Below are 26456 nucleotides of genomic sequence, written 5' to 3' on the forward strand. Positions count from 1 at the left end.
CTACAACTTTTCTGCATTTCAGTGGTTTACTCTTTCCCATCCTCACAGGGCACGCTAACTTAATTTACATATGTTATGGTAATTCATCTTAAATCACTCTGTCTGGACAATGTTTTTCTTCCTTTGGTTCTCTAAGGGATTCCCAGAAGTACAATTTCGAGGCGATAAGTGTCAACAGTCAGGCACTAGTTGAGCCTTCCATCCAAATTCCTTCTGTGGCCTTAGCTTGTGCCACTCCATACTTCCACTGTTGACGCCTTGGAGAATCAGTAAGTGGTGAAGTAATTTGGGAGAGAAAAGGGGCAGAGAGAGACAGGGTTAAACTGAGGGGGATCCAGGTGGTGTTTTTTGTCCGATGCCCGCCACCCGTGAACATTCGAACCGCAAAGAGAAAATCCACTCCAACAGCTGAAAACCAGTGCTGTACTGCAGAAAAAGACGAGACCTCCAACCCAAAAGAGGTGATTTCAGTTTACACGGCCTTCCTTAAGATTCACCGGAGTCTCTTCCTTCCACGGCTGAAAAACGTTTTACGCCTCAGGACTGGAGTAAGTACCTCCCCTCGTTCGTTCCCTGCTCCGTGTCCGAGCTGGGACTCGCCTGCGGACAAGAAGGGGTCCTACAGGCCTTGCAGAGGATGAAGAAGAGAGCAAGAATGAGGAAGACAAGCACGCAATTAACACAAATGGCTATCACTGCTCCAGTGGAGAGCCCAGAACCCATGGCAGGTCCCACGGAGCCCAGGAAAAAGAGGGTACGTGTTCGCCTAGCAGAAGAAAGCTCTGGCTTGTATAATGCATTAGTTAGAAGACCCTAGTGATGGGAAAAGACACTCCAGCACTCACAGAAAGGAAATATCTTAATCCACAGCATGAGGTGGTTTCCAGAGGGAAAATTGTTTTTTATTTAAGGTAGGAGCACTTGTTTATGAAAAGCCTTTAAGGGGAAAAAAAAAAAGGCTCTGATAGCGGTGGAAGGAATTTCTAAAATAGTCATCCTTACTGTCTCTTCTTTTCCGTTAGATTCACTCGGGAGTCAAAATTTATTTCACAAAGCTCCGACAGAAACACGCCGCCGACCATGGGTTTTCTCCACAACGCTGGCACTAGCTGGAGCAGGGTGGGGGCTGCGAAACAAAGCTTTTGAGCCCAACACTTCACACCGTTCTAGAGAACGCAGCGCCCCGACGGGAGCTTCATCCACCTTTCACCGCTGCCTCTCTGCCCTGCCTCGCGTGCTCCTGGAGGCTTGTATCCCATTTTGTGGTGAAGCGCCACGGGAAAACAGGGAAGGGGGGGTGTATTGCTTTCACATCTTTATTGCTGCAGATGAGGCAGGAGCCAAAATCGCTTTCAAACGCCGTGACAGCTCTGCAAATGGAAGAGAAGAGAAAGTGTGAGTCGAACAGTTTTAAGTTTCCATTTTTAATAATGGTTTGATGAATCACAATTCTAAGCAATTATACAAAATATACTAAAAATCAGGGGGAGTTACAAATCAACAAAAAGCTTATTACTAGAACAAAACTAAAACAACTAGAACAAACTAGAACAAAACTAAAACAAGATCCAAACTACAATTGGATCAAGAAAAGAGCACAGACAAGGAGATAACAACAGGAGGAGAGGGGATTTGTTTGGCCTGCCTGAAGAGAGTGAAGGAAGACAATCAAAGGCATTTCTATATAGGAAACTTTTAAGAGCTCCTTTAAATGTATCTTGGTTCTTCCCTAATATAAGGTGGTAAGGAGTTCCAGATAAGGTGAGCGGTGCGAAGGAGGCAAAACGGCGAGTGTAAAAAGTCGAAGAGTGTTCTATTGTCCTTTAATACTTAACTTTTGGAGGTCAATATGGGGGTACGATTAACAACATATTGGAGTCATCAATTCCACTGACGTAGGAGGCGGTCATATGTGGAACGTTATTACATGTTAAACCCCCTATGGATTGTTATAAATGCCGCCTTTTTCTTGTCATGACCGGGATAGCCATGCAGATGGTAACCCGAAATTGGAAGAACTATGACCACCTAAATTTTCTTTTCTGGTGGGCAAATTTGTGCTTCAACTATAGATATGAAAAAATGAATGCCGATAGTTTTGGCCACAATAATTTATTTAAGCTGGTTTGTGGGACCGTTGACATCATATATTACCTCACTATAGTAGATCTTTGATTACAAGTCAGTTTTGGTTTATTTTCATACACATCTAGGAAAGGGTGGAGGGAGGGGGGCTATTTCTGTCCTAATTTGACTTTTGAGTATGTCCACCAGGGGTGGGAGGAGGGTGGGAGGATATTTTTAATCTGAATAGGGTAAAGTTATTGGGATAGTCTATGTTTCTGTGTTTTATTGAATAATCATTGAGTGGGGGAGGGGGGGGAGAAAATGGTTGGTTATGCATAAACTTCTCCCTTGGTATTTGCAGGGGATAGGGGCAGAGCCGGACTGTAAATAGGGAAAAATCGTGAATATCTTCTCGTCTGGCTCTGACCCACCCCCGTCTCCCTCCCGCCTTCCCCCCGGCACCCTGGCCTTACCTGGTGATCTAGCGGGCTTTCGAGGCAGGAGCGATCTTTCTACGCTCCTGCCCCGTGCAGATCGCCAATAGGAAATGACTGCCATGAGTTCCCGTAGTCTCTAGAGTCTCACGGCCATTTCCTATTGGCGATCTACACGGGGCAGGAGCGTAGAAGATTGCTGCTGCCCCGAAATCCCGCTAGACTACCAGGTAAGGCCAGGATGCCAGGGGGGGAAGGCTGGAGAAAGGCGGGAACATGCTATACTAAGGGGTTTTGGGGGTTTTTCCCCTCCCCAAAAAATCGCGAATACGTGAAATCGCGAGTGTCAAAACCGTGAATGGGGAGGGGGAAGTGTATTTGTAAGTTGAATGTGCTTTTATTAACTTATTATATGATATAGATTTGTGTATTGCACTTTTGAAGTTTAGAAAATCAATAAAGAATTTTTTTTTTTTTTTTTTAAAGAGTAGGAACGAAAAGAAGCTGATGGGAAGAAGATCTGAGAATTCTAATAGGTGCGTAAGGCACAGGGAGTTTGTCGATGAAAGCTGGCACTCTAGATTTAAGTGTTTGGAATGCGAGTCGAGCAATTTTGAAATGGGATTTTCCTGCCACACACAGAAAGGAGAGGCTGGGATTCCCGGGAACATTATTAACAGGAGGCCTGATATTCAGAAAATGCTGAGCTCCTGTGTTAGTCCCAGTGACGTAGCAAGGCCGAGAGGCACTCCTTCGCCCACCCTCGTCTTCGTCTCCCCCGCCTCCCCTTCCGCCGTACGTCTAGTTGTTCACCGCCATAAGCAACAAGAACTTCAACGCATTCCTCACGACCCCGACGGCTCTCCCTCTGATGGCACTTCCTATGCGCGGTATCCGGGAGAGACGGCGCGGTCGCGAGGAGCATGTTGAAGTTATTGCTCGTGGCGGTGGACAGCTAGAGGTAAGGGGAGGAGTGGGAAAAGGCGGGGAGCAGAGAGGCACCCACCCCAACATGGCGCCCTTAAGCCACTGGTTAGCCTCAAAATTGGTGCCTTATTTTCAGCCAAACTTAGGGGCAGAACCTCCTAAATGAAAACCCATCTTAATTTAGGAGCTTAAAAAAGTTATTCTCATAAATTTAAGCCAGACATTGCTTGCCCAGATTAATGAGCCTAATTTTGAAGCCTAGTGCTATCCTCCTACTTTTTTCTCTACCCTAGATCCACCCCTATTATCGCCCACTTTTTATGCTCCTAAATTTCAGACTTTAGTGAAATTTTGGATGACATCTAGAGGCCAGTTTATGAGAATAACTCCTTTCGCTATTGGGCCCAGAAGCACCAGGCAAACGCATTTCCCTATCTTCTAGGCTGGCGCTCACTTTGCAAATAAAGGGAGAAGGCTGTAGGACAGGGACCCTTAGGCCCCTCCCCCATTAAAGGAGCCAGTGGCCCCTTGGAGAGTGAGTGTGGTGTAGTGGTTAGAGTTACATCTTCAGGATCCTGAGGTTGTGGGTTCAAACCCTGCACTGCTCCTTGTGACTCTGGGAAAGTCACTTAATCCTCCACTGCCCCAGGTACATTAAATAGATTGCGAGTCCACTGAGACAGATAAGGAAAAAGCTTGAAGTATCTGTATGAATGTCAACCGCTTTGAGTGTGGTTGTAAAACTACAAAAGGTGGTATACAAGTCCCAATCCCTTTCCCTGATGTCACAATGTCTGGCAGAAACCCAAAGAGTAGCTACATTCTAGAGCTGAGATTGTGATGTCATAATGCCTCATTCCACCAATGTTTAAGCTTCGTCCTCATCTGCACAAGCCTCAAACACTTTAAAATCCTAAGTAGCAACATTCTAGAGCTCAGACTGTGATGTCATAATGCCTCATTCCACCAATGCCTAAGCTCCATCCTCATCTGCACAAGCCTCAAACACTTTAAAATCCTAAGTAGCAACATTCTAGAGCTCAGACTGTGATGTCATAATGCCTCATTCCACCAATGCCTAAGCTCCATCCTCATCTGCACAAGCCTCAAACACTTTAGATTCCTAAGTAGCAACATTCTAGAGCTCAGATTGTGATGTCATAATGTCTCATTCCACCAATGCCTAAGCTCCGTCCTCATCTGCACAAGCCTCAAACGCTTTAAAATCATAAGTAGCAACATTCTAGAGCTGAGATTGTGATGTCATAATGCCTCATTCCACCAATGCCTAAGCTCCGCCCTCATCCGCACAAGCCTCAAACGCTTTCAGTCCTAAGTAGCAACATTCTAGAGCTGAGATTGTGATGTCATAATGTCTCATTCCACCAATGCCTAAGCTCAGTCCTCATCTGCACAAGTCTCAAACGCTTTGAAATCCTAAGTAACAACATTCTAGAGCTCAGATTGTGATGTCATAATGTCTCATTCCACCAATGCCTAAGCTCCGTCCTCATCTGCACAAGCCTCAAACGCTTTAAAATCCTAAGTAGCAACATTCTAGAGCTGAGATTGTGATGTCATAATGCCTCATTCCACCAATGCCTAAGCTCCGCCCTCATCCGCACAAGCCTCAAACGCTTTCAGTCCTAAGTAGCAACATTCTAGAGCTGAGATTTTGATGTCATAATGCCTCATTCCACCAATGCCTAAGCTCCGCCCTCATCCGCACAAGCCTCAAACGCTTTCAGTCCTAAGTAGCAACATTCTAGAGCTGAGATTTTGATGTCATAATGCCTCATTCCACCAATGCCTAAGCTCAGTCCTCATCAGCAGAAGCCTCAAACACTTTGAAATCCTAAATAGCAACATTCTAGAGCTGAGATTGTGATGTCATAATGCCTCATTCCACCAATGCCTAAGCTCTGCCCTCATCCGCACAAGCCTCAAACGCTTTCAGTCCTAAGTAGCAACATTCTAGAGCTGAGATTGTGATGTCATAATGTCTCATTCCACCAATGCCTAAGCTCTGTCCTCATCTGCACAAGCTTCAAATGCTTTAAAATCCTAAGTAGCAACATTCTAGAGCTCAAATTGTGATGTCATAATGCCTCATTTCACCAATGCTTAAGAGCCAACCTCATCAGTGATGTCACAATGGCTTCATTGTTCTATACTTGGCTCACTTCTGATATTGTATCAGAGTGTGTGGCACAGTGGTTAGAGCTACAACCTCAGCTCCCTGAGGTTGTGGGTTCAAACCCATGCTTCTTGTGACCCTGGGCAAGTCAGTTAACCCTCCACAAGATAGATTGTCAGCCTACCAGGACAGATAGGGGAAATGCCTGCAGTACCTGTATAGAAACCGCTTTTAGTGCAGTAGTCAAGTCCTATTCTCTTTCCCTTTCTACAGGTAATATTTGCCGACACATACCCTGCACTGGGATATAGATTTGTATTACAGGAGCTGTTATGTGAATATTCAGATGGTGTAGGTCAGGGGTAGGCAATTCCGGTCCTCGAGAGCCGGTAAGGTTTTCAGGATATCCACAATAAATTTGCATGAGATCGATTTGCATCTCAAGGAGGCAGTGCATGCAAATCCATCTCATACCTATTCATGGTGGAGATCCCGAAAACCTGCCCTGGCTCCAGCTCTCGAGGACCGGAATTGCCTACTCCTGGTGTAGGTCATAGCTGAGAAGACTGGGTAAAGGGTACCTGGGCCAGGAGCTAGCAGCAGGGTTGGAAGACCCAAAGCAGAGGAGCCGGGTACTTTTGGCCTGCCTTAAGAGTTGCTCAAGGAAGAGGCAGGATGCAGAGAAGTGCATTTCAGCTGATAGAAAATCCAGCAAATCAGGTCAAAGAAATGCAGAGTAACGCATTTGGGGATTAATAATAGGAAGGAACCGTATATGCTGGGAGGAGAGAAGCTGATATGCATGGACAGGAAGAGGGACTTTAGGGTGATAGTGTCCGAAGATCTAAAGGTGAAAAAACAATGTGACAAGGCAGTGGCTGCTGCCAGAAGGATGCTGGGCTGTATAAAGAGAGGCGTAGTCAGTAGAAGGAAGAAGGTGTTGATGCCCCTGTACAGGTCATTGGTGAGGCCTCACTTGGAGTATTGTGTTCAGTTTTGGAGACCGTATCTGGCGAAAGACATAAGAAGACTTGAGGCGGTCCAGAGGAGGGCGACGAAAATGATAGGAGGCTTGCGCCAGAAGACGTATGAGGAGAGATTGGAAGCCCTGAATATGTATACCCTAGAGGAAAGGAGAGACAGGGGAGATATGATTCAGACGTTCAAATACTTAAAGGGTATTAACGTAGAACAAAATCTTTTCCAGAGAAAGGAAAATGGTAAAACCAGAGGACATAATTTGAGGTTGAGGGGTGGTAGATTCAGGGGCAATGTTAGGAAATTCTACTTTACGGAGAGGGTGGTGGATGCCTGGAATGCGCTCCCGAGAGAGGTGGTGGAGAGTAAAACTGTGACTGAGTTCAAAGAAGCGTGGGATGAACACAGAAGATTTAGAATCAGAAAATAATATTAAATATTGAACTAGGCCAGTTACTGGGCAGACTTGCACGGTCTGTGTCTGTGTATGGCCGTTTGGTGGAGGATGGGCTGGAGAGGGCTTCAATGGCTGGGAGGGTGTAGATGGGCTGGAGTAAGTCTTAACAGAGATTTCGGCAGTTGGAACCCAAGCACAGTACCGGGTAAAGCTTTGGATTCTTGCCCAGAAATAGCTAAGAAGGAAAAAAAAAATAAAAATTTTTTTTATTGAATCAGGTTGGGCAGACTGGATGGACCATTCGGGTCTTTATCTGCCGTCATCTACTATCCATCTGTACGCCCCCCCCCCCCCTTGCAAATATGCGCTATGCAAGATATCCATGTATTTATTTATCTATTTAAGTATTTATATACCACTTATAGTCTAAGTGGTTTACATTCAGGTACTCAAACATGTTTCCTTATCTGTCCTGGTGGGCTCACACTCTATCTAATGTACCTGGGCCAATGGGGGTTAAGTGACTTGCCCAGAGTGACAAGGAGCAGCATGGGACTTGAACCCACCACCTAAGGATGCTGAGGCCATGGCTCTAACCACTGCACCACACACACAGAATGGTGCTTAGGTGCAGTTTTAGCAAACACATGCATATAACATGTGTTATACTAAATATGACAGAATCAAACCTATATAGAGAGAGGAAAAGTCCAAGGTAACCTTCTTTCTGAGAGGAGAGGAGAACATTTTTGCTGGGTAAGTATACATTATTTTGCTCTGTGCTTTGATTATTTTGGGATAAAAAAAAATAAATTGTAGGTTCCTTTATACAGACAGTTTAGATCTTAAAAGAACAAACTTGACTTATTACCTGGTTTCCACAGTATAAAAGCATTTTCCCCATAGCTTTTAAACTTGAACTTTCTACTAGAGATAAAAACTTAACTGTCCCATGCTACAGCTTTAAACAGATAGTCTCCAGCAAGGCATAGCAGGGTCTAGCTTCAGTCTTCATTCCCACCCACCCCCTCGGGACACATCCAGCCAGGGTTTTTATTTTTATTTTTTTTTAGCATTTATACACTGCTTTTATTTATTTATTTATTCAATTTTCTGTACCGTTCTCCCAAGGGAGCTCAGAACGGTTCACATGAATTTATTCAGGTACTCAAGCATATTTCTCTGTCTGTCCTGGTGGGCTCACAATCTATCTAATGTACCTGGGCAATGGGGGGATTAAGTGATTTGCCCAGGGTCACAAGGAGCAGTGTGGGGTTTGAACCCACAACCTCAGGGTGCTGAGGCTGTAGCTTTAACCACTGCACCACTCTAGCAATCAAAATGTAGTAAAAGTGAGTTGAGTATAGAACAATCCAGCCATTGTGACATCACTGATGAAGTTGGCTCTTATTGGTGGAATGAGGCATTATGATGTCACAATACCAGCTCTGGCTATCAGAGGCTGAAGCTGTTCACACTATTTATTCAATTTTCTCTACTGTTCTCCCAGGGGAGCTCAGAACGGTTTACATGAATTTATTCCCTGTCTGTCCTGGTGGGCTGACAATCTATCTAATGTTCCTGGGGCAATGGGGGGATTAAGTGACTTGCCCAGGGTCACAAGGAGCAGCGTGGCTTTGAACCTACAACCCCAGGGCGCTGTAGCTTTAACCACTGTGCCACACATTCCCTAAATAAATAGCCTAAGCAGATTTTATTCAGGTACTCTTAGCATTTTCCCTATCTATCCCGGTGGGCTCACAGTCTTTCTAACGTACCTGGGGCAGTGGAGGTTTATACCATACACTTGATAACTAATTCTCTGTACCTTCATTGCATAAATACAGTTCTTATCGCCTGTAAACCGCTCTGAACTGTTTTGTGGTATTGCGGTTTACAAAAATAAAGTTGTTATTATTATTATTATTAAATGACTTGCCCAGGGTCACAAGGAGCAGCGCAGGATTTGAACTCACAACCTCAGGCATTAAGACAGATATGTGTCTAGTGGAAATACTACATGCAGGTCTGTTTCATTTATATTCATTGTGGAGGTCCTGGAAACCTGAGGGCTGGCTTGAGAACCCCTGCTGGGCCTCTATAATCCAATACCAGCATGGAGGATGTTTTTTTGTTGTAGCCACAGTGGCCAGCAATAAAAAAAAAATAAAACCCGCTTAGTATTGACTGTTTTGCCCGTGAAAATGGCTTTGATTTATTGCGGTCTAAGAATCTTGACACTAAAAGCTCTCAATCCCTACGGGCTGACTCCGTTTAAAATTCCCCATCCTAATTCCACCTAACTCCTAATTCTACAATGTAACCCACCTGAAACATAGAAACATAGAAATAGACGGCAGATAAGGGCCACGGCCCATCCAGTCTGCCCACCGCAATGACCCTTCCCCACCTAACTCAGTGAATAGATCCCACGTATATATCCCATTTGGCCTTAAAATCAGGCATGCTGCTGGCCTCAGTGACCTGAAGTGGAAGATTATTCCAGCGGTCAACCACTCTCTCAGTGAAAAAGAATTTCCTGGTGTCACCGTGCAGTTTCCCTCCCCTGATTTTCCACGGGTGCCCCCTGGTTGCCGTGGGACCCTTGAGAAGGAAGATATCTTCTTCCACTTCGATGCGACCCGTGAGATACTTGAAAGTCTCGATCATGTCTCCCCTCTCTCTGCGTTCCTCGAGTGAGTAGAGCTGTAACTTATCCAGCCGTTCCTCGTACGGGAGATCCTGGACCGACTCTAGTCTCAGCACATCCTTTCGATAATGCGGCCTCCAGAATTGCACACAGTACTCCAGGTGGGGCCTCACCATGGATCTATACAATGGCATAATGACTTCAGGCTTACAGCTGACGAAACTCCTGCGTATGCAACCTATGATTTGCCTTGCTTTGGAGGAAGCTTGCTCCACTTGATTGGCAGCCTTCATGTCCTCACTGACGATCACCCCTGATGCCGTTCTTTCCAAATATGGCCTCACTGTCTGAATCCCTGAACCTCTTTCTTGGTTTTTTGTCTACCCAGCTCCCCTAGACTGCAAACTTCAAGCGCGGTGATATTTATTTTATTAATTCATTCATTTTTCAATCTACATGATTTTCCCCAAAGAGCTCAGAACGGGTTGCAGGTTAACAGACATAATATACAATTAACAGGTTGAATTTGCCATTGTTACAGTTCAAGATGTTTCAATACAAGTTTACCCCAACGGGACACATACCGAGACAATACGATGAGACCTTCCACCCAATGTGTGGCGGCAGCCAAAAAAGCAAACAGGATGCTAGGAATTATTTAAAAGGGGATGGTTAACAAGACAAACCCTCTCTTCTATTAAACTGCGCTACCAGTTTGTAGCGCAGAGAGCCGCGCTGCTCCCGACGCTCATAGGAACTCTATGAGCGTCAGGAGCAGCGCGGCTCACCGTACTAAAAACTGCTAGCGCAGTTTAATAGAAGAGGCCTTAAGAATGCCATAATGACCTTGTATCGCTCCATGGTACGACCTCATCTGGAGTATTGCGTTCAATTCTGGTTTCCTTATCTCAAGAAATAAATATTGGCGCTAGAAAAGGTTCAAAGATGAGTGAACAAGATGGTAAAGGGGACAGAACTCCTCTCGTATGAGGAAAGACTAAAACGGTTAGGGCTCTTCAGTTTGGAAAAGAGACGGCTGAGGGGAGATAGGATTGAAGTCTACAAAATTCTGAGTGGAGTAGAACGGGTACAAGTGGATCGATTTTTCACTCCGTCAAAAATTACAAAGACTAGGGGACACTCAATGAAATACTTTTAAAACCAATAAGAGGAAATTGTTTTTCACTCAGAGAATAGTTAAGCTCTGGAACGCGTTGCCAGAGGATGCAGTAAGAGCGGATAGTGTAGCTGGTTTTAAGAAAGGTTTGGACAAGTTCCTGGAGGAAAAGTCCATAGTCTGTTATTGAGAAAGACATGGGGGCAGCCACTGCTTGTCCTGGATCGGTAGCATGGAATGTTGCTACTCTTTGGGTTTTGGCCAGGTACTGGTGACCTGGATTGGCCACTGTGAGAACAGGCTACTGGACTTGATGGACCATTGGTCTGACCCAGTAAGGCTCTTCTTATGTTCTTAATATACATTTCTTTTGATCCATCGGTCGTGGCGGGAAAGTTAGCTGAAGCGATAGGTTTTTATTTGATATACCGCAATTATTAACAGGAAATGTTACACCAAAGCAGTTCACAATGATAAAAGCGGGAATAAAAAATAGTGCAAATAAAAATAAGACTAAAAGGCGAGAATACCATAACAGGGAAACAAACCGGACACCAAAAGGACTGACATGGGAGGGAAAGGCTACTATGTAATAAGGGAAGGAACCGAGCCGAGCTCCAAATTGGCCGATGACCCGGTTTATAAAACTAAGGGCTCCTTATACGAAGGTGCGCTAGCGTTTTTAGCGCACGCACCGGATTAGCACGCGCTAGCCGAAAAACTACCGCCTGCTCAAGAGGCGGCGGTAGCGGCTAGCGCGCGCTATTCTGCGCGTTAAGGCCCTAATGCGCCTTCGTAAAAGAGCCCTAAGTTTTGGTTTAGTTTAAGAACCTCAGACGAGCCTTACTGGGTCAGACCAACGGTCCATCAAGCCCAGTAGCCCGTTCTCACGGTGGCTAATCCAGGTCCCTAGTACCTGGCCAAAACCCAAGGAGTAGCAACATTCCATTCAGAATCCTAAAGAATCGCAAGATTCCGGAACCCCAATGAGAGCAACATTCCAGAGCTGAGATTGTGATGTCATAATGCCTCATTCCACAGAGCTTCAGAGCCATCCTCATCAGTGATATTACAATGGCTTGATTGGCCTATACTTGGCTCTCGTAAGAACATAAAATAAACCTTTCTGGGTCAGACAAACGGTCCATCAAGCACAGTAGCCTGTTCTCACGGTGGCCAATCCAGGTCCCTAGTACCTGGACAAAACCCAAGCAGTAGCAACATTCCAGCATCTCAAAGAATAACAAGATTCCGGAACCCCAATGAGAGCAACATTCCAGAGATTATGATGTCACAATGCCTCATTCCACAGTGCCTCAGAGCCAACCTCAGTAGTGATGCTACAATGGCTTCATTGTCCTATACTTGGCACTCATAAGAATAGCCTTACTGAGTCAGACCAACGGTCCATCGAGTCTAGTAGCCCGTTCTCACGGTGGCCAATCCAGGTCCCTAGTACCTGGCCAAAACTCAAAGAGTAGCAACATTCCAGCATCTCAGAGAATAACAAGATTCCGGAACCCCAATGAGAGCAACATTCCAGAGCTGAGATTGTGATGTCATAATGCCTCATTCCACAGTGCCTCAGAGCCAACCTCACCAGTGATGTTACAATGGCTTGATTGTCCTATACTTGGCTCACGTAAGAACATAAGAACAGCCTTACTGGGTCAAACCAAAGGTCCATCAAGCCCAGTAGCCTGTTCTCACGGTGGCCATGGTGAAAAGAAAAAGATAAAAGCGTCATCCAGATCATAGTAATAATAAATATAGCTCTGCCAAGTAAAGGTAAAATTCTGCTTCTCTTGCACTATATATAATGTAATGTAATGTAATGTAATGTAATTTATTTCTTATATACCGCTACATCCGTTAGGTTCTAAGCGGTTTACAGAAAATATACATTAAGATTAGAAATAAGAAAGGTACTTGAAAAATTCCCTTACTGTCCCGAAGGCTCACAATCTAACTAAAGTACCTGGAGGGTAATAGAGAAGTGAAAAGTAGAGTTAGAGGAAAAATAAAAATAAAATAAACATTTTAACAAGACAGCATTGATCTAAATACTTTGGAAGGTAGAAGAGAGGAGAGAAAGGAATAGAAGCAGAAGGGGGAGCCGTTGAACAGTAGAATTCTGGAGAAATTTAAATGATAGAAATAGAACAAAACAAAGACAAAAGGCAAAACAATAGATAAGATTAAAGATAAATCATAAGCTGGAAAGAAAAATAAAATAAAACTTTGTCTTCGATCCACGGTTTCAGCGTCAGTGATGAAGTGGAGCAAGTAAGTTTGAATATTTTTGAATATTGGCTAACCCGAAGCATGCGGAGACTGGTAAAATGACCTTCTGTCGTGCAGGAGTTAAATTATGGAACTCCCTTCTGGGTCAAATACAAAAGTGCTGCGATAAGGGTAGTTTTAGAAAATTACTTAAGACGCCTTTTTCTAGCTAATACTTTTTTTTAGTCTTGCTGATTGCAAAATTACTCATGACTCTTTGTATAAGCCTTTGGTTTTATTTTGTGGATATATTTCCTGAGCATTTATTTGTCTGTTTATTTAATTATTTGTTTTTAAATAATTTTATGTATGTAAATCATGTAAACTGTTTAGCCTTAAACGGTATAATAATAATTTTATTCTTATATACTGCCCATCCATAAAAGTTCCGGGCGGTTCACAAAGAAGAACTGTACAATCAACGAAATATACATAAGTTCAGGAAAAACCATGATAAAAAAATATACAGTTAAGAACAAACTTATCAAACAAGTGTGAAACTTGGCCTCTTCTCCCTCGAACAGAGGAGATTGAGAGGGGACATGATCGAAACATTCAAGGTACTGAAGGGGATAGACTTAGTAGATAAGGACAAGTTGTTCACCCTCTCCAAGGTAGGGAGAACGAGAGGGCACTCTCTAAAGTTAAAAGGGGATAGATTCCGTACGAACGTAAGGAAGTTCTTCTTCACCCAGAGAGTGGTAGAAGACTGGAACGCTCTTCTGGAGTCTGTTATGGGGGAAAACACCCTCCTGGGATTCAAGACAAAGTTAGATGAGTTCCTGCTGGAACAGAATGTATGCAGGTAACGCTAGACTAAAATAGGGTCGCCGTACATGGTGAAGGACACAGTACTACTTGAAAGGGTCCAGAGAAGAGCGACTAAAATGGTTAAGGGGCTGGAGGAGTTGCCGTACAGTGAGAGATTAGAGAAACTCGGCCTCTTCTCCCTTGGAAAGAGGAGACTGAGAGGGGACATGATCGAAACATTCAAAATACTGAAGGGAATAGACTTAGTAGATAAGGACAGGTTGTTCACCCTCTCCAAGATAGAGAGAACAAGAGGGCAATCTCTAAAGTTAAAAGGGGATAGATTCCGTACGAACGTAAGGAAGTTCTTCTTCACCCAGAGAGTGGTAGAAGACTGGAACGCTCTTCCGGAGTCTGTTATGGGGGAAAACACCCTCCTGGGATTCAAGACAAAGTTAGATGAGTTCCTGCTGGAACAGAATGTATGCAGGTAACGCTAGACTAAAATAGGGTCGCCGTACATGGTGAAGGACACAGTACTACTTGAAAGGGTCCAGAGAAGAGCGACTAAAATGGTTAAGGGGCTGGAGGAGTTGCCGTACAGTGAGAGATTAGAGAAACTCGGCCTCTTCTCCCTTGGAAAGAGGAGACTGAGAGGGGACATGATCGAAACATTCAAGATACTGAAGGGAATAGACTTAGTAGATAAGGACAGGTTGTTCACCCTCTCCAAGATAGAGAGAACAAGAGGGCAATCTCTAAAGTTAAAAGGGGATAGATTCCGTACAAACGTAAGGAAGTTCTTCTTCACCCAGAGAGTGGTGGAAAACTGGAACGCTCTTCCGGAGTCTGTCATAGGGGAAACACCCTCCAGGGGCAGATAAAGACAGATTGACGAGAGGGCACTCTCTAAAGCTGAAAGGGGATAGATTCCGTACGAACATAAGGAAGTTTTTCTTCAGCCAGAGTGGTAGAAAACTGGAACGCTCCTCCGGAGTCTGTCATAGGGGAAAACACCCTCCAGGGATTCAAGACAAAGTTAGATAAGTTCCTGCTGAACCAGAATATACGCAGGTAGGGCTAATCTCAGGGCGCTGGTCTTTGACCAGAGGGCCGCCGCGTGAGCGGACTGTAGGGCCCGATGGACCACTGGTCTGACCCAGCAGCAGCAATTCCTATGTTCTTAAAAACTTTCTAAAAACATTATAAGAATACATTTGAAAGATCAGGGGGCTAGGCAACAATCTGAAATCTGGCTTTCCTTCTCACGTGTTACCTCTACAAAACATCCCTGAGCCCCTAGAATTCACCCTTCTTCACCGCAGTTTCCCTCAAGGGTGAGACTGGAGAGATGATTCCAAACAGCTGTGCCTGAAACAAAAAATAAAACAACCTAGGAACTGCACAGCTAATTAAAACTAATTAAAAGAGTGCTCTTCTCTGTAATGAAGAACCCGAAATAAGAATATAAAAATCTATCATTCGTGGAGTGGTTATTGCTCCCTTCTAATGGAAAATCTGACCTGCCAAGGATACGGAGGAGCCGGAAGGCATCTCACAAGCTCCCAAAGCGGTTCGCTTGAACAAAATAAGCATCGAGGAAAACATTTGGCAGGGATTCTAATAGATTAAGATAAACTCCAACATGCCCTGGCACAGGAGGGAGGTTCCCTGCAGTCATGGAATGCACAAAACCCAAAAATTCATTTAAAAAAAAACCTGCTGAATTAGCTGCAAAGGGATCGAAGTGAATGTTCATACTGGTTTTATTTTTCTTTTTAGATAATAGAAATGTGGCGAAAAAGCTGTTGCCAGATAATGTGGCTGGTTTTAAAAAAGGTTTGCACAAGTTCCTGGAGGAAAACCCCATAGTCTGCTGTTGAGACAAACATGGGAGAAGCCACTGCTCGCCCTGGATCGGTGGCATGGAATGCTGCTACCATTTGGGCTGATCCAGTAAGGCTAGGCTTATGTTCTCGGAGAGAACATGAACTCGAAGGCCTTGAGCACGCGCAGATGCTCAAGGCCCAGCAAACAAGAAGATGCAGATCTTTGGGCACCGGCATGTCCTGTGCTTTGGTGCCGGTGCTGGTGCCAGATGGGGGTAAGAAGTGTGTTCGGGTGGGTGCTGGGGGATGGGCAGATTGCGGCGGCGGGGGGTAGTGACGGATTGCGGGGGGATGGCAGATCATACCGGGGGGGGGGGGGGCGGCTTTCGTGAGCGTGGGGGAGCAATGCCGATTCTCGGGGGAGGGGGGGGTAGAGCAGCGATGCTGACCTCGGGGGTGGGGGTGGGAACGTATCAAGCGAGTTTCCCTTAGTTCCTATGGGGAAACTCGCTTTGATATGAGTATTTTGGTTTACGAGCATGCTTCTGGAAGGAATTATGCTCATAAATCATGGTACCACTGTACAGGACAATGAAGCCATTGTGACATCACGGATGAGGTTGGCTCTTATTGGTGGAAGGAGGCATTATAATGTCACAATACCAGCTCTGGTTATCAGAGGCTGAAACTGTTCACGCTATTAGTTTATTCAATTTTCTATACCGTTCTCCCAGGGGGAGCTGAGAACAGTTTCCATGGATTTATTCAGGAACTCAAGCATTTTTTTCCCTGTCTGTCCCGGTGGGCTCAGAATCTATCTAATGTACCTGGGGCAATGGGGGAATTGAGTGACTTGCCCAGGGTCAAAATGAGCAGCCTGGGTTTGAACCCACAACCCCAGGGAGCTGAGGCTGTAGCTTTAACCACTGTGTCACTCTAGAAATCAAAATGTAGTAAAAGTGAGCCAAGTAAAGGACAATCCAGCCATTGTGACATCACTGATGAGGTTGGCTCTTATTGGTGGAATGAGGCATTATGACATCACAATAGCAGCTCTGGCAACTTTTCACACTATTTATTTATTCAGTTTTCTATACCATTCTCCCAGGAGAGCTCAGAACGGTTTACATGATTTTATTCAGGTACTCAAGCATTTTCCCCTGTCTGTCCCGGCTGGATCACAATCTATCTAATGTACCTGGGGAAATGGGGGGATTAAGGCCCAAATTCTGTAACCAGCGCCTAAAGTTAGACAGCTATTTCGGAGGCGCCTATCTAATCTGGAGAACAATCTCAATTAAGTTTTTTAATCAGCACTAATTGAAACCTAGGCGCCTATCAAGAAAGCGCGATTCTGTAACAAGGCGCCTCTAAACATTTAGGCGGCCTTCAAAAAAATAGGCGCTCTGCATGTTAGGCGTGGGCGTGGCTACGTGTTAGGCGCCTTGTTACAGAATCACTGCTCTTAAGCGTGCTTAAGCGTTCGCATGGGCGCCTACGTTTTAGTTGTGCCTAGAGCCAGCCTATTTATTGGGCGCCTCCGAAAATAGGTGCCGCTCGGCGCGATTCACTAAACAGCACCCAATTGTGCTTGAATCGCGCTGAACGATGTCTACATCGGTGCCTACCTTTGGGCGCTTCTTATAGAACTTGCCCTTAAGCCACTTGAGCAGCATGGATTTGAACCCACAACTCTAAGGTGCTGAGGCTGTAGCTTTAACCACTGCACCACGCTCTCCCCTAGATTACTCAATATAATATACTTAGATGGGTTCCTAACCACTTTTAGCCTTTCATCATGGGGAAGTCGTTAGAGAGTTGCGCGGGGACAGAAATCCCACCCATCCCCGCCCATCCCTGCCAGGATCCTCTCCGTCCCCATCTGTCCCCGCCAGGATCCTCTCCATCCCCACCCGTCCCTGTCAGGATCCTCTCCGTCCCCACCCGTCCCTGTCAGGATCCTCTCCGTCCCCACCAGGATCCTCTCCGTCCCCATCTGTCCCCGCCAGGATCCTCTCCGTCCCCACCCGTCCCCGCCAGGATCCTCTCCATCCCCACCCATCCCTGTCAGAATCCTCTCCGTCCCCACCCGTCCCTGTCAGGATCCTCTCCGTCCCCACCCGTCCCCGCCAGGATCCTCTCCGTCCCCATCTGTCCCCGCCAGGATCCTCTCCATCCCCACCCGTCCCCGCCAGGATCCTCTCCTTCCCCACCCGTCCCTGTCAGGATCCTCTCCGTCCCCACCCGTCCCCGCCAGGATCCTCTCCATCCCCACCCGTCCCTGTCAGGATCCTCTCCATCCCCACCCGTCCCCGCCAGGATCCTCTCCATCCCCACCCGTCCCTGTCAGGATCCTCTCCGTCCCCACCCGTCCCCGCCAGGATCCTCTCCATCCCCACCCGTCCCTGTCAGGATCCTCTCTGTCCCCACCCGTCCCCGCCAGGATCCTCTCCATCCCCACCCGTCCCCGCCAGGATCTTCTCCGTCCCCACCCGTCCCTGTCAGGATCCTCTCTGTCCCCACCCGTCCCCATAAAAAGCAGCAATTACTTCTGACAGGATCATCAATTCCACAGTTTCATTTGTGTTTGCGCTGCTGTTTTCCTTGTAGAATCTCTTTGGTGGAACCCTTTTTTTGTTTTCTGTTCAGGTAATTAACTTATAAACCCCCTCTTTTACTAAGGTTGACGTGTCCATTACATTATATGGACGAACCCTGCTTCCAAAGCCTTCCATCCCCTTGAGAGCCCCGTTGGCTAGAGGAGGGGTCCCCGTGGGAGTCCTGTGGGTTAGGGGGGATTCCCGAGATCCCCGTTCCCGTGCAGACCTCTAGAAGTCGTCCCGTCCGTTTTATCGTTTTCATCGCCCTTCTCTGTACCTTTTCTCATTCCACTATATGTTTTATGAGGTGCGGTGGTCCCTGATCAAACATTTTCCATCATCCATCTCCACAGCTTCCGATGGCATCACTCGCTAAACAAAAGCCTTTGATTTTAAGGACAGAAAGTCAAAATAGCTTTCAGCAAGCTGAGGTTCTGCTTTGTTTGCACTAGGAGGAGAGAAAAAATTATAAGCAAAAACCATGGTGCCAATGCTCCTTGAGAAAAAACAAACACCTTTGCTAGTTCCTATCTCTCAGGTAGCTCAGCCTTGACTAGCCAGTATTCAAAACCTTTCAGACCTTTTATATATAATAGAAGTAATCACAGAGGGAGCAAGGCTTCCTAAATTGGTCTTCCAACTATGCACAATGAATACGGTATTTATGAAGTTAATTTACATTAAGGGGATACGAATAGAGAAAAATATTTGCATAGGGTTACCATATGGCTCCCCCCCAAAAAAAAGAACATAGATTCAGACATCCAGGTTTTACTTCCACTGAAAGTAAGAACATAAGAACAGCCTTACAGGGTCAGACCAAAGGTCCATCAAGCCCAGTAACCCGTCCTCACGGTGGCCATTCCAGGTCACTAGTATCTGGCCAAAACCCAAGGAGTAGCAACATTCCATTCAGAATCCTAAAGAACAGCAAGATTCCAAAGAGTTACAAAAGATTCCGGAACCCAACGAGTGGCAACATTCCATTCAGAATCCTAAAGAACAGCAAGATTCCAAAGAGTTACAAAAGATTCCGGAACCCCAACGAGTGGCAACATTCCATTCAGAATCCTAAAGAACAGCAAGATTCCAAAGAGTTACAAAAGATTCCGGAACCCCGAGTGGCAACATTCCATTCAGAATCCTAAAGAACAGCAAGATTCCAAAGAGTTACAAAAGATTCCGGAACCCCGAGTGGCAACATTCCTTTCAGAATCGTAAAGAACAGCAAGATTCCAAAGAGTTACAAAAGATTCCGGAACCCCAACGAGTGGCAACATTCCATTCAGAATCCTAAAGAACAGCAATATTCCAAAGAGTTACAAAAGATTCCGGAACCCCAACGAGTGGCAACATTCCATTCAGAATCCTAAAGAACAGCAAGATTCCAAAGAGTTACAAAAGATTCCGGAACCCCGAGTGGCAACATTCCATTCAGAATCCTAAAGAACAGCAAGATTCCAAAGAGTTACAAAAGATTCCGGAACCCCAACGAGGGGCAACATTCCATTCAGAATCCTAAAGAACAGCAAGATTCCAAAGAGTTACAAAAGATTCCGGAACCCCAACGAGTGGCAACATTCCATTCAGAATCCTAAAGAACAGCAAGATTTCAAAGAGTTACAAAAGATTCCGGAACCCAACGAGTGGCAACATTCCATTCAGAATCCTAAAGAACAGCAAGATTCCAAAGAGTTACAAAAGATTCCGGAACCCCAACGAGTGGCAACATTCCATTCAGAATCCGAAAGAACAGCAAGATTCCAAAGAGTTACAAAAGATTCCGGAACCCAACGAGTGGCAACATTCCATTCAGAATCCTAAAGAACAGCAAGAATCCAAAGAGTTACAAAAGATTCCGGAACCCCAACGAGTGGCAACATTTTATTCAGAATCCTAAAGAACAGCAAGATTCCAAAGAGTTACAAAAGATTCCAGAACACCAAAGAGTGACAACATTCCATTCAGAATCCTAAAGAACAGCAAGATTCCAAAGAGTTACAAAAGATTCCAGAACCCCAAAGAGTGGCAACATTCCATTCAGAATCCTAAAGAACAGCAAGATTCCAAAGAGTTACAAAAGATTCCGGAACCCCAACGAGTGGCAACATTCCATTCAGAATCCTAAAGAACAGCAAGATTCCAAAGAGTTACAAAAGATTCCGGAACCCCAACAAGTGGCAACATTCCATGCTACCAATCCAGGGCAAGCAGTCTTTCTCAATTACAGACTATGGACTACCTTCCTCCAAGCCCACCCACACCATGTCCCCTCAGCTTGTTCTCATTGGTCACCACGTTGCATCCGCACATACGCTTATGCCCCCTCTCGACGTGATCTGAAGAGGAAGCTTTTCAAAACCCAGACATAGTGCCGGGTTTTAAAAAAACTGACCGGATGCCCAGACGTCTGGTAGCCCTAACTGAAGACAATGGAAGTAAAGAAGACATAGACAGCTGGGTTTTATTTCCATTGAAAGCAAAATCTGGATGTCTCAATCCATCCTCCTTTTTCTGGAGCCATAGGGTAACGCTATTTTTACATTTTATGTCTCTGGTTAGTCTGTAATCCTGACCAGCAAACAGCAAGCGGAAGTGTATCTCTACAGCCTAAAACAGCCACATCTGCCTCTGAACTCACTGGACCGCTCTCTCACGTACATCTGATGAACTTGCTGCACTTCTTCGAGGGAGTAAACAGGCGGATAGATAAGGGCGACCCGGTCGAAATTGTATATCTGGATTTTCAGAAGGCATTCGACAAAGTTCCACATTAACGACTACTTCGGAAAATTACATGCCACGGAATCGAGGGTGAAATACTCATGTGGATTAAAAACTGGCTGGAGCATAGGAAACGGAGAGTGGGGGTAAATGGCAATACTCGGACTGGAAAAGCGTCACCAGTGGGGTGCCACAGGGCTCAGTGCTTGGACCCGTGCTCTTCAACATCTTTATAAATGATCTGGACATTGGTACGACGAGTGAGGTGATTAAATTTGCGGACGATACGAAGTTGTTCAGAGTAGTGAAGACGCAGGGAGATTGCGAATATCTGCAACTGAACATAATCAAGCTCGAGGAATGGGCATCGACATGGCAGATGAGGTTCAACGTGGATAAGTGTAAAGTGATGCATGTCGAATATAGGATGTCTGGGGCGGTATTTGGAGAGACCTCTCAGGAAAGAGACTTGGGAATTCTGATCGATAAGTCAATGAAGCCATCTGTACAATGCGCTGCGGCAGCAAAAAGGGCTAACAAAATGCTAGGAATGATAAAGAAGGGGATTACAAACAGATCTGTAAATTGCAGTATATAGTACTCCCTCCCTCCCTTCCAGTAAGTTTGCTGCCGCTGCCGTCCTTCCCCAGAACCCACGCTCGTGGCAGCAGAAAGAAGTGGCTGTACAGTGCAGCGTCTCCTATGGCTTCGGATTGTGAACTGGCCAAGGCGACGTCAGCGGGGGCTGGACCGGAGCTGAAAGGGAGAGGAGCTACTCTCCTCCCTCCTCCCAATGGACTTTAAGGCTTCTCCTCATGCTCCAACTGGGCCAGCATAAAAAAATCCCAAACCCCCAGAGCTCGCTTCGGGTCCGGCATGGGCTGCGGGTCCTGAAACCTTCCGATTCAAGCAGCGTCTGCAGCACTCTACACACGCTGCTTTGGGGTCTTCTACTGCCCTGATTTGCTGGGCAGTAGATGGCCCAGAAGCAGCAGTATGTAGAGTGCGGCAGACGCTGCTGGAATAGGAAGGTTTGTCGGGACCGCGGGAAGGGAAGGGGGGGCGGTAGGGACTAAGAGAGCCGGCCAGACCGCGGGAATGGAAAGGGTGATAAGGGAAACGCTGCTGCTACAAAGGGAAGTGGTGTGGGGGGTGAAAATGGAGGGAGAGGGAATGTTGCTGTGGTTGCTGCACAGGGAAGTGGTGTGGGGGGTGGGAAATGGAGGGGGAGGGAATGCTGCTGTGGTTGCTGCACAGGGAAGTGGTGGGAGAGAAATGCTGCTGCATAGGAGGCAGGGAGAGAGACAGATAGATAGAAAGAAAAGAAGAAAGACACAGGGGCAGGGAGAGACACAGAAAGACAGACAGACAAAGGGGGCCAGGGAGAGAGACAGACAGCGGGAGGGAGAGAGAGACAGAAATAAAGACACAGAGACATATATTCTAGCACCCGTTAATGTAACAGGCTAAAATACTAGTATATTTTATAAATGGAGGGAAGTAAAATCTCGCTTCTTTTGAGTTTATGGGGGAGCGTGCATGATACCCTTATCTTGTCCCTTTCAGGCTGTGGGTCATGATTAAAATTTTTTACATAAAACCAATTACAAGATTTACCTGAATTATATTAGTTTTTTGTAGAGAAAGGCAGGGCATGTTTTATGCGCGATTGATCAAGTTCCAAGTTTCTTTATTTTTGAAATACCATCTATCAAAATAACTGTCTAAACGGTGTACAATATAGAAAATAGCAAAAAATAATTAAAATAGTCGATAAAAGTTGATAAATAGTTGATAAAAGTCGACATAGCTTCTCCCCTCCCACCCATCCACCTATGTATACCTATGATTGACAAACCGCTTACGGCTTATATGGCGTCAGTGACATGCGCACATTCACGCCTCTTTCCTTGATATTCTGCGCATGTCAGCCGGTCAGCGGCTCGATGCATGTAAATTGAGCAAATCTCCCCCGCTGTCCGCCGACATCATGTGCACGCGAGATATTTGGAGAATGTCTCGCTTTTTTTTTTTAATTCGCTCTCACAACGGCTGCGGTTTTTTACGCAGATTTTTGAGAATCTTGCCCCGAATTTCCAGATCTAAATGAAGCATTTAGGCCGTCATTCCTTTTGAGACTGATCCGCTTCCTCCCTGGATCCTTCACTCCTGGGGAAATTCCGCCCACGATATTTTAAATTTCTGCGCAGTTTGTCATTTCTTTGTGTGCGGAATTCCCCCATCATAAGACTCAATTTCTCCTCTAGGCCTAACATAATCTACCCTAGGGTTACCAAACGTCCAGAATTTCCTCAGACATGTCCTCCTTTTGAGGACACGTCTGGGTGTCTGGACGGCTTTTCAAAACCCAGCACTTTGTCCGGGTTTTGAAAAGCTTTCCTTCGGGCAGGAGGGCATCCGCGGATACAACGCAATGAGGTCATGGACTTTCTCCCTGCCCGACAAAAACAGGCAGCAGGGGGGGGGGAGGCTAGGGCAGGGTGGACATAACTAGGCGGGGCTAAGGGCTCAGATTTTCCAAAAGGAAAATCTGGCAACCCTAATCTACCCCCATCTTTTCTCTCCTCAGGTTCCACCATCCCAACTCTCTATCTCACTCCAACTGTGGTCCTTACTCCTCAACCCCCCAGCCTTCTTTACCCCCATCCCCCTACCTGCCAGTAAGACTCCTTATTTTCTGTCCCCAAGGTCTCTCCTTTCCATACAGAAACTTCTTCCTCTCCACTTTACTCCCTCCCTCCCCAACTCCCCATCCCCAGCGCATACTGTGCTTCTCTATTCCTGGCCTGCCCATACAAAGTTCCACCTCTCTTTCTTCCCTCCCAGGCACATGACCTATTTCGCACCTTCCTTCTACCCCCAAAGGCACACCTTCAAGCTGACTCCCAAACCTCTCATGGCACAGCTTCAGGTTTGCTGTGCTTCACCTCAATGGAACACCATCAAGTTTGCTTTACCCCCACACCTATCCCATGGTATCGGCCCTCACCCCATCCCCAAACGATCCTCCTAAGCTCCTGCCATGTGCAGAGCCACTATTCAAAATGGCTGCCGTGAGTTCCCGCTTCAGACTCACAAGACCGGGGGAGCTCATGGCAGCCTTTTTTTTTTTTTTTATTGTGGCTCTGCATAGGGCAGGAGAATAGGAAGATCGCTCCTGCTCCGCTTCACCGCTAGACCACCAGGCTTTAAAAGCAAGTTGTGGTGGTTTAGAGCCGCTGCTTGCCCTGAATCGGTAGCATGAAATATTGCTACTCCTTGGGTTTTGGCAAGGTACTAGTGACCTGGATTGGCCGTGAGAACGGGCTACTGGGCTTGATGGACCATTGGTCTGACCCAGTATGGCTGTTCTTATGCTCTTACCTGAGCCAAGTATAGGACAATCAAGCCATTGTAGCACCACTGCTGAGGTTGGCTCTGAGGCACTGTGGAATAAGGCATTATGACATCACAACCTCAGCTCTGGAATAGTAAGAAGGAGCCCGAGAGCTTGTCTCAAAGGGCGTAGAGTAACACGGGGCTGGGAAGCCCTCGTGTTGCATGTAGTCAAGCTAGGGTGGGGGTGGAGAACCGTTAGAAAGGTAGAATTAGTAAAGAAAAAGGGGAGGGGCTCGCCCCAAAAGGAGGGTCAGGGATTGGATAATGTAAGTATAAGGGGCGTTCTACATAGGAGTTGTTAGAACGAGCCTTGGAGGACTAGGCTTGTTGCAGGTCCTCCAAGGCGGTTTTTTGTGTCTTACCGGAGTTTTGTGGCAGTTGTTGCCGGTTTAATTGCTTCGGAGGGGCTGAAATGGCGTCGTGCAGTCGGTCTGATGAGCGTGGTGAGGAGGAGGAAGCTGAATTGTCTCTGCTAGCCGGTGACTCGTTCGCGGAGGAGCCGCTGGAGCAGGTTGGTGTGTGTTCAGTTGAGGAGCGTGTGCAGCCAGCTCGGCGTTCAAAAGTTGAGGCGTTGTCGGCATTAGCCTTTGCCGGTGCGGAAGTCGGGGGACTCGTCCGGGGTTAATTCTCGCCGCAGGGAATGCTCGTCGTAAGACTAGGTTGTCGGGCAGTGAGCAGGGAGCTGTTCCGGCCGGCCGCAGTTCGTTGGATTCGTCGGGGGGCGGGGCTCCTGCAACGGTTGCCATGGTGGATGTTCAGAGCAGGGAAGTTTTGTTGAGCAGGGAGATGGCTGGAGAAGTGGCTTCCGTGAGTGGGGCGGTTTTTGGGGGCAGGGACATGTCTGCTGCAGCTGGTGTCTCTGAGCCCTCTTGCTCTGGGGTTCTGGGTGCTAGAGCAGTCTCCTCTGAGTTGATGGCTGGGGGCCCTGGCGAGTCTTGTGGGTCTCCGGGGGTTTTTGGGGGCAGGGACATGTCTGCTGCAGCTGGTGTCTCTGAGCCCTCTTGCTCTGGGGTTCTGGGTGCTAGAGCAGTCTCCTCTGAGTTGATGGCTGGGGGCCCTGGCGAGTCTTGTGGGTCTCCGGGGGTTTTTGGATTGGGACGGGGGATTAGTGCTCCTAGTTTTATGTCAGTTCCAAGTGCTCCTGGTTTTATGTCCGGTGCTGGTGGGGGGTCTGCAGGTCCGTTACCTGGTTTATTTTCCGGTAGTTGGACTCCGAGTTGAGGGGCAGCTTCTTGGGGATCTGGCTCTTCGGTTGGCGGTATGATGCCCTCGGTTTCCCACTGGGGAGGGGGAGTTCCGGGGAATATGGCCCTGGGGATGGTTCCCGGGGGCGGTTATGGGTCTGGTTGGGGAGCCCCGGTGGGTATGCCTGGGTTTTGTTTTCCTGGTCCTGCCTCTGTTTCTTCTTGGTCTCCACAGGTGGCGTGCATCCTTCCTGGAGGACGGGTGGTGCAGACGGATGGATTGGGAGCAGCCGGCAGTCCTGGAGTTGCGGAGAGGCCTGGCTGTTCTGGTGCGGAGCGCGGATTGGCACCGAGTGCTGCTGTGGTTGCTGGTGAAGGCGCCGCGGGTTCTGTACACAGTTCATCCCTGATGCCTGAGGTTGCTGTTCGTGGCGGCTCGGTGCTGATTTCTGATGTCTCTTCCGTGGTGGGGACTGCTGTCCAAGGCGTCTCTGGAGTGCTTGCTGGAGTTCCAGAAGCTTCTACTACGGGTAACAAGGCGCCTGCTCAGGTTGCTGGCGGGGAGAAGGCGCGGCGTAAGAAGCGCAGGCGTCGGCATAGGGGTTCGTCTTCGTCATCGTCTGGGTCTTCTTCGTCGGGTTCGACATCTTCCTCTTCTTCGGAAGCTGGTCCTCCAGGGGGGTGTAGAGTCTGCTGGGGTAGGTAGTGGGGAGGCTTCTACAGGGGAGGTCCGGGGCACGCCGGCTCTGGTGGCTCTTACTGAGTTGTGGGAAAAGGTTCCTCGGGAATTGCGGCAGAAAATTCGGCGGTGGTCGTGCTTAGATATTTTCCGCCTCATGGAGGGTAGAGCCCATAAGAGGAGGCACAGGAAATCCAAGCGGGATGGGAAGGACATTAAACCTTTTCCTGTGGCTCGTTCGATTATCAATTGGATCCGGGCTTTTTTGCGGCTAGAGAGTGTATGGGGACGTGCTAATCCG

General features: G+C 46.9%; 1 long non-coding RNA gene across 1 annotated transcript in view; it reads right to left on the reverse strand.

The window, feature by feature from the left end:
* Positions 1-1319: 1319 nt before the first annotated feature.
* Positions 1320-26456, reverse strand: part of LOC117352660 — a 57740-nt gene continuing 32603 nt past the window's right edge. The window contains exon 2 of the long non-coding RNA XR_004537752.1: positions 1320-1370. This is a non-coding gene — a long non-coding RNA (uncharacterized LOC117352660). The remainder of the gene's footprint in view (positions 1371-26456) is intronic.

Source organism: Geotrypetes seraphini, chromosome 1 (assembly GCF_902459505.1).
Source record: "Geotrypetes seraphini chromosome 1, aGeoSer1.1, whole genome shotgun sequence".
Classification (NCBI taxonomy): Eukaryota; Metazoa; Chordata; class Amphibia; order Gymnophiona; family Dermophiidae; genus Geotrypetes; species Geotrypetes seraphini.